Source organism: Chiloscyllium plagiosum, chromosome 31, assembly GCF_004010195.1.
Source record: "Chiloscyllium plagiosum isolate BGI_BamShark_2017 chromosome 31, ASM401019v2, whole genome shotgun sequence".
NCBI classification, from domain to species: Eukaryota; Metazoa; Chordata; class Chondrichthyes; order Orectolobiformes; family Hemiscylliidae; genus Chiloscyllium; species Chiloscyllium plagiosum.
Window position 1 is genome coordinate 4,299,784 of NC_057740.1, and position 9,086 is coordinate 4,308,869.

The 9,086-nt window shown below is 47.1% G+C and overlaps 1 long non-coding RNA gene across 1 annotated transcript in view; it reads right to left on the bottom strand.

Annotated features, from left to right (window-relative positions):
• Positions 1–5,288, bottom strand: part of LOC122565164 — a 14,269-nt gene extending 8,981 nt beyond the window's left edge. The window contains exons 1-3 of the long non-coding RNA XR_006316102.1: positions 5,204–5,288; positions 3,834–3,935; positions 849–1,001 (exon numbers count right to left, since the gene is read on the bottom strand). This is a non-coding gene — a long non-coding RNA (uncharacterized LOC122565164). The remainder of the gene's footprint in view (positions 1–848; positions 1,002–3,833; positions 3,936–5,203) is intronic.
• Between the last annotated feature and the right edge of the window lie 3,798 nt (positions 5,289–9,086).

Sequence of the window (9,086 nt, forward strand, 5' to 3'; positions counted from 1 at the left end):
CCTGCAGTCTTCTTCTTGCCCTCTCCGCCTCCACCCTACTCCGACCTATCATCTTCACCTTGACCTCTTTCCACCTATCACATTTCCCACGCCCCTCCTCCAAGTCCCTCCTCCCTACCTTTTATCTTCTCCTGCTGAACACTCTCTGCTCATTCCTGAAGAAGGGCATGTGCCCGAAACGTCGAATCTCCCGTTCCCTGGATGCTGCCTGACCTGCTGTGCTGTTCCAGCAATAACGTTTCAACACTATACATATTTGAACTTAGTAGAATTGTGGGGGGGGGGAGGGAAATCTGATAGAAACAGGGAGGATGTTTCCGCTGGCAGGTGAATCTAGAACTTGGAGGCATAAACTCAAAACAAGGGGGAGCAGGAGGAAGGACTTATTTACCCTGTGAATCAGTTGAGGCTACCTTGTTGAATGTTTTTAAGGCAAAGATAGGTTTTTGAAAACAAAAGGAATTAAAGATTAAAGGTTATGGTGAGTGGGCAGGTAAGTGGAGCTGAGACCATGAAAAGATAAGCCAAATTCTTACTGAATGGTGGAACAGGCTTGAGGGGCCAATGGCCTACTCTTGCTCCTATTTCTTATGTTCTTATTCGCCATCTCGGTGCAATGTGTTCCATACCCAGCTTGCACCAAGTCCAGCAATGACATCCCTGACCAGAGTAGAAAAAGGCAAATTATGCACTGCACAGTAAGGACTTGGGCAGTGTGGGACTGCAGTCGAGTGAGGCGATGGCTGAGTGAGCTACTGACTATGTATACTGCTCGAAATTCAGTCATTAACACCTGTGGAAACTGCACAGTTTAGTTGGTCACAAGTTGGCCAATGTCATGCTCCCACCTCTGTATAAAGCAGTTCTGGCTCCTCGATATCCCCAGTACAGATTGTAAGATTCCTGGCACAGCAGCTGATGGGAACACTGTTATTCCCGCTGTGAATGAACCATGGAAACTGAGTCCAGTCGGTGTAATTCTTCACTCCACAACACTGGTTCTGGAATTGAGCAAATCACAGAGTCATCATATCAACAGCGCAGCAAAGACTGCAAAAGATTGACAGAGGCTAGGCAGCAGACCCAGAGAGGAGGGCAGGGGCCCAGGGATTGGGGACCGAAGACGCAGGGATTTGGGGGGTGGGGACCAGGGGCGGACCCAGGGAGAGGGGCTGTGGAGCTGTTGGGTGGCAGACCCAGGGAAAGGTGTGGGACTCAGGTGGCACATAAGGACATGATGTTCTAGAGATATAAATACTCTTGTGCACATGGATTGAGATAGAGATTGTCCCCACGACCCATCTCCTCCCGCATTTTCCAAAAGAACCCAAGCTCTCTTCACATCAGCCGACACGGTGTACACCCCAATCAATTCTTCAAGAGTCTGGGGGAAAGTAAGTTATTGTCTTTACATAGACTGCAGTTTGCTCCAATCTTGGCATAAACTTGTGGAAGCAACGAACGTGGAAGCCAAAAGGTTCCTCAAAGCCACAAAGTTAAAACTCAAAACAATTTCAGAAAATACGAAAAAAGGGTTGAAAGGTTGTGCATTCTTGAGAGAGTGGGGATCGAGGGGGGAGGTAAACAAGGAGAGAGCTAGGAATCAATATGCTGCTACAGACACTGACTAGTGTTGAATGGGAGAAAGTGAGGACTGCAGATGTTGGAGAGTCAGAGTTAATAAAGTGTGGTGCTGGAAAAGCGCAGCAGGTCAGGCAGCATCCGAGGAGCAGGAGAATCAACATTTCGGGCATAAGACCTTCATTAAGAATGAGACTCGTCAGTCAGGAGCTGAGAGATAAATGGGAGGGGTGGTGGGGTTGGGTTAGCTGAGAAAGCAATATGTGGATGAAGGTGAGGGAGAAGGTTATAGGTCAGAGAGGGCATGCAGTAGATAAATGGGAAAGGCGATGGAAAGGTCAAGAGGGCGGTGCCAAGTTGGAGGCTTGGGACTAGGATAATGGGGGAGAGGAAATGAGGAAGCTGTTGAAATCCACATTATCCTATGTGGGTGCAGGGTCCCAAGGTGGAATGTGAGATGTTCTTCCTCCAGGCGTCAGGTGGTAATGGGCTTGGTGGTGGAGGCGGCCCAGGGCCTGCATGTCTTTGACGGAGTGGGAGGGGGAGTTGAAGTGTTCAGCCACAGTGCGGTGATTGGTGAGTGAGGGTGTCCCAGAGATGTTCTCTGAAATGATCCGCAAGAAGGCATCCTGTCTCCCCAATGTAGAGGAGACCACAATGGATGCAATAGATGACACTGGGAGAGGTGCAGGTGAATTTCTGACGGATATAGAAAGATCTTTTGTGGCCTTGGACAGAGGTGAGGGGAGTGGTGTGGGGGCGCAGGTCTCTCACTTCCTGCAGTGGCAGGGAAAGGTGCGAGGAGTGGGGTGTGGGGTGCGGACCTGACGAGGGAGTCACGGAGGGAATGGTCTCTCCGGAACGCCCTAGGGGTGGGGAGGGAAATATCTCTGTGGTGGTGGGGTCTGTTTGGAGGTGGCGGAGGACGATGCAGTGTATGCAGAGGTTGTGGGGTGGAAGGTGAGGACAGTGGGGTGGGGTTCAGGGGCGGTGGTGTGTGAAGTGGAGGAGACGCACTGGAGGGCATCGTCAACAATGTGGGAAGGGAAGTTGTGACCTTGGAAGGAGGCGACCATCTGGGACTTTCTAAGGTGGAATTGGTCATCCTGGGAACAGATGTGGCAGAGTCAGAGAAATTGGAAATGTTCAACCTTTTTTTTATATTTTCTGCAATTGTTTTGAGTTTTAACTTTTTGGCATGAATCACTTAGGTTTGTTGCTTCCACAGTTTATTCCAAGATTGGAGCAAGCTGCAGTCTATGTAGAGACAATAATTTGCTTTCCCCCAGACTCTTGAATAATTGATTGGAATGTACACAGGGTCGGCCGATGTTAAGAGAACTTGGGTTCTTTTGGAAAATGCGAGAGGAGATAGAGATTGTCCCCACGATCTTTCTCAATCCGTGTGGATTGGAGGGGGCAGGGAAGTCAGAAGCACCAGCTGAGACTCTTGGCAGAAAAGGAGGAGATTGTGTTGACTGCAGACAGGAACCGTACAATAGATGATGCTGCAAGAGATGAGGGAGTGTTGGCAAACACAATGAGCAACTGGATAAAGAGAGTCTGATTGAAATTGTAACCAAAACTGTAACTGGACATAGTCAGACTAACACTCTGGGTCCTGTGTCGAGAGTGGGAGGGGGAATTGAATTATTTGGCCACGGGGCGGTGGGATTAGTTGGTGCAGGTGTCCCAGAGATGTTCTCTGAAGCACTCTGCAAGTAGATGTCCTCTACTCCCCCCTCCCACTCTGCCAAGGACATGCAGGTCCTGGGCCACCTCCATCGCCAAACCCTCATCACCTGATGCCTGGAGGAAGAATGCCTCATCTTCTGCCTTGAAACCCTGCAACCACGTGGGATAAATGTGGATTTCACCAGTTTCCTCATTTTCCCCCCCTCATTCAACCTTTCAACTCAGCACTGCCCTCACAACCTGTCCATCTTCCTTCACACCTATCTGCTCCACCCTCCTCTCTGACCTATCACCATTACCCCCCACCTCCGTTTACCTTTCGCACCATCAGCTACCTTCCCCTCAGCTCACAAGCCTCATTTCTGATGAAGGGCTCTTGTCCAAAACATTGATTCTCCTGCTCCTCGGGTGCTGCCTGACCTGCTGTGCTTTTCCAGCACCACACTCTCGACTCAGATCTGCAGTATCTGCAGTCCTCACTTTCTCCTACTCTGACTCCTATGTCCAGTTTTGGTTAGAGTACACTCTAGACAGGAGTCTTTTCTCTGAAATCTCACCTGCTGCTGTAGCCGGTCCACTGCTCTACTCTCGAACGTGGAGTTGTTACCAGTATAGTTCTTGAAGATCTCATTAAAATGATCCAGGTCAGTAGTGTCTACCTAGCAAAAAAATGAAAAGCACAAGAAACAAAGAGCTGGAGACTTACTCTGGAAGAGGGAAAGAGAGAAAGACACAACGAGACGTCGATCTAAACACAAGCTGGAGTTGGTCTTTGACAACGTCAGCATGTGCTGAATGAAGTGCTTCACAATCAATGAAGTTTCTTTGAAGACAAAATCAAAATTCTGCAGAAGCTGAAAAAGTGAAAATGTTGGAAATACTCAGCAGGTCATACAGCACTTGTGCAGAAAAAAAGAGTTAATGTTGCTGGTCGATGATTTCGTTTCATCGATAATTTAGAAATCGAATCAAAATTGAAACCCGACAGTGTGGGAACAGGCCATTTGGCCCAACAAATCCACACTGACCCTCCAAAGAGTATCCCACCCAGACCATTCCCCTATCCTATAACTCTACATTTACCCCTGACTGATGCACTTAACTTACATATTGCTGAACACTGTGGGCAATTTAGCATGGCCAATTCACCCCAACCTGCACATCTTTGGACTGAGGGGGGAAACCGGAGCGCCGAGAGGAAGCCCACACAGACATGGGGAGAATGTGCAAACTCCACACAAACAAACAGTCGCCTGAGGCTGGAATTGAACCCAGGTACCTGGCGCTGAGAGACAGCAGTGCTAACCACTGAACTAACGTGCCATCACTTATAATGTAGGAACATGTGCATACAAGCCTGCAAAAACAGCAGTGTTATAAATATCAATTTGTTTTCATTGATACTTGAGAGATAAATATCAGCCAGACCACCAGAGAAAATGCGTCTATTTTTTCTTTTAATAATGCTACTGAATGTTTTTTACATCACATCTGGTTTTACAGATTACCTAAAAGGACAGGACAGGACAGCATCCCCAACCCACATCTCTCCCCTCCTCCCGCTACATATCCCCTCTCTCCACACCCCCCCCCCCCCCCCCACACACACACACACAAACAGCGCAGTGTTTCTTCAGTACAGTGTTGTGCTGTGCTGGGAATCCTAGGCTGAGCACTCTAAGCTCTTGACTGGAATGTGAACACAACTTCTGGCTCAACCTGAGACCAAGGCCAAAGGTGACACTGGAAGTTCAGTCCCACATTGACTTTGCTGGACAGTCACAACCAGAGGAACTGTGCCTCAAACTGTAACAATCACAGCCTTTGATCACAGAGAAGGTTGGTTCAATCTCTGGCCAGCTCCCTCAACACTCCCTACAATGACAGTGAAACCAACATGATTATTTGAAAACAACCGCATACTCACTTGAACACTGTTGATGTATCCGAGGGTCCCTGTCGTGACTTCCAGAATAAACAGAATCAGGATTAAGTACAGGAACTATTAAAGAAAATGATGGAGAGAGAGGACAATGTTTATTTTACAGATGGAAATAGTCATACTGAATATTAAATGTTCTAAGACAAAAACAAAGAGCCTTGAACACAATTCCCTTTCAACTCAATTGTTTAAAAAAAAAACTAGAAAACCTTCTCCATCCCTTTGTTACTACTCCAAACAGGAGAGCTCTGCGATGTATGTAACACTGGTTTCTCTTGCACCACCTCACAGACTCACTGGAGCTCATCTGCAACCAATCTGAAGTCTGCTTCACTAAGGTTCAACTCCATCTATGTTGACCTCTCTTTTAGTTGCCCTCTGGGAGAGATGACTGCAGCTTTTCAGCTCTGAAAACACTTTTTACAGGTCACTTTGCTCTTGCAGATTCAAGTAACTCTTTGGTACCTCTAGGGGAGGCAGCGGTGAATTGGTAATGTCCCTGGACTAGCAATCCAAAACTCAGGCTAACGTTCTGGGGACCTGGGTTCAAATCTCACCATGACACAGAGTGAAATTCAAATTCAAGTAAAAAGTCTTGAATTTAAAAAGTAACCTAATGATAACAATTGTCAAGAAAATTCAACTGGTTCACTTTTACATTTAGGGAATGAAATCTATCTTACTTGATCCCGGCCTACAGGTAACTCCAGACCCACAGCAATGTGGTTGACTCTTAACTGCTCTCAGAAACAGCCCACACAAGTCTCCCAGTTCAAGTGTGAGACAGCCCACATCACATGAACAAAGGGAGAACTGTCTCGCGGTATGTAAATTTAATGCTTAGATGTCTTAGCATCAGCATTACAAGGTCCTCGATTTGCTTCTGTGGGTCTTCACCTGAGACACTCAGCAAAATGGGCTTCTGAGGAAGGGTCACTTGACCCTAAACGTTAACTGATTTCTCTCCACGGATACTGTCAGACCTGCTGAGCTTTTCCAGCAATTTCTGTTTTTGTTTCTGATTTATAGCGTCTGCAGTTCTTTTGGCTTTTATTTGGATAGAATACAGCACCTTATGAGCTTTACACTTGTTACATCAAGTTTTCTACTGTTAACAAATATCTTTCATTTTTATAAAAAGAACTTCTATCTCTTATCCTTCTAATTTCCACATTGCACCTGCCATCTTGTGTTCTAGAAGCCTAGAAAATGGGAGAACTGGGCAACTCAGGCCTATGAGTCTGCTCTGCCACTCAATAGGATCATGGCTGATCATTCAACTCAGTCCCCTGTCCCTGCTTTCTCCACGTTTCCTTTGATCTCTTCAGTCTGAAGAATTATATCTAATCTCTTCTTGAAAATATTCAATGTTTTGGCTTCAACTGCTTTCAGTGGCAGAGAATTCCACACAGGCTTCCTAGTTTCCGGGTGAAGAAATTCTTCACTCCTCAAAGCCTAACCTGTATCCAGTTTCTGGACTCCTCAGTCATTAGGCACATCCTTCCCACATTTACCCTGTCAAGTCTTGTTAACATTTTATAGGTTTCTACAAAACGATGCCCTCTTCCTTCTAAACACCAATGAATATAGAGTCATAGAGACGTGCTGCACGGAAACAGACCCTTCGATCCAACTCTTCCATGCTGACCAGATATCCTAAATTAATCTCGTGCCTTTTACCAGCACTTGGCCCATAACCCTCTAAACCCTTCTTAATCATGTACCCATCCAGATGCCCTTTAAATGTTGTAATTGTACAGCCTTCACTACCTCATTCCACACACACACCACTCTCTACATGAACAAGTTGGCCCTTAGGTCCCTTTTAAATCTTTCTCCCCTCACCGTAAACCTAAGCCCTTTGGTTTTGGACTTCCCTATCCTGGGGAAAAGACCTTGTCTATTTACCCTATCTAGGCCCCTCATGAAGTTCTGTAACATCAGCCTCTGATGTTCCAGGGAAAATAGCCCCAGCCTATTCAGCCTCTCCTTGTATTTCAAACCCTCCAACCCTGCACCATCCTTTAATTCTTTTCTGAACTCTGAAATTTCACAACATCCTTCCTGTGGCAGGGAGATCAGAATTGAACACAGTATTCCAAAAGTTGCCTAACCAACGTAGAAGCAAATTATTGCAGATGCTGGAATCTGTACCGAAAACAAAAAATGCTGGAGATCACAGCGGGGCAGGCAGCATCCATGGAGAGACAGCAAGCTAACGTACCAAGTCTGGATGACTTCTTCAGAACTGACATGAAGTACGGAGGGGGCAGAGTGGCTAGCACTCCCCCAGGACTCCAGCCGCACGCTATTGCAGCACATGCAGACCTAATGCCCTATCCTATCCCTGTAATCCTGCACTTCCCATAGCTAATCCACCTAGTCTGCACATCCCTGGGTGATTTAGCATGGCCAATCCACCTAACCTGTCTATCTTTGTACAGTGGGAGGAAACCAGAGTACCTGGGGATGGAATCGAAGCCAGGACCCTGGTGCTATGAGGCAGCAGTGCTAACCACTGAGCCACCGTGCCGCCTCATAAATCAAAGTGTGGAAACAGGCCATTTGGCTCTCACCAACTCCACACCAATCCTCCAAAGAGTAACCCACCCAGACCCATTCCCCCGACTAATGCACCTAACCTACACACTCCTGAACACTGTGAGCAATTTAGCATGGCCAATTACCTAGCCTGCACATCTTTGGACTGTGGAAGGAAACTGGAGCACCCAGAAGAAATCCACATGGACTTGGGGAGAATGTGCAAACTCCACACAGTCACCAGAAAGTGGAATCGAACCCGGTTCCCTGGAGAGGTGAAGCAGCAGTGCTGGCCACTGTGCCACACTGTGGCATACCAGACAACATCCTAGTAAATCTCCTCTGAACCTTCTCCAATGCTTCCACATCCTTCGTATAATAGTGACCAGAACTGTACCAAGTGCAGCTACACCAGAGTTTTGTACAGCTGCAGCATGACCTTGTGGCTCCGAAACTCAATCCCTCTACCAATAAAAGCTAACACACCGTATGCCTTCTTAACAACCTTATCACCCTGGGTGGCAACTTTCAGGGATCTATGTACATGGACACAAATCTCTCTGCTCACCTACACTACCAAGAATCTTACCTTTAACCCAGTACTCTGCATTCCTGTTGCTCCGTTCAAAGTGATTCACCTCTCACTTTTCTGTAATAATATCCATTTGCCACCTCTCAGTCCAGCTCTGCAGCTTATCTATATCTCTCTGTAACCTGCAACACCCTTCAGCACTATCCACAACTCCACCGACCTTAGCGCTATCCTTCTACGCCCTCATCCTGGTCATTTATAAAAATGACAAACAGCAGTGGTCCTAAGACAGATCCTTGCTGTACACCACTAGTAACTGAACTCCAGGATGAACATTTCCCATCAACCACCACCCTGTCCTCTTCCAACCAGCCAACTTCTGATCCAAACCGCTAAATCACCCTCAATCCCATGCTTCTGTACTTTGTGCAATAACCTCCCATGGAGAACCTTAAACGCCTTACTGAAACCCATTTACACGTTGTTGTGGTTCTGTTCGCCGAGCTGGGAATTTGTGTTGCAGACGTTTCGTCCCGTCTAGGTGACATCCTCAGTGCCTGGTAGCCTCCCGTGAAGCGCTTCTGTGATGTTTCCTCCGGCATTCATAGTGGTGTGTCTCTGCTGCTTCCGGTTATCCGTTCCAGCTGTCCGCTGCAGTGGCCGGTATATTGGGTCCAGGTCGATGTGTTTGTTGATAGAATCTGTGGATGAGTGCCATGCCTCTAGGAATTCCCTGGCTGTTCTCTGTTTGGCTGGTCCTATAATAGTAGTGTTGTCCCAGTCGAACTCATGTTG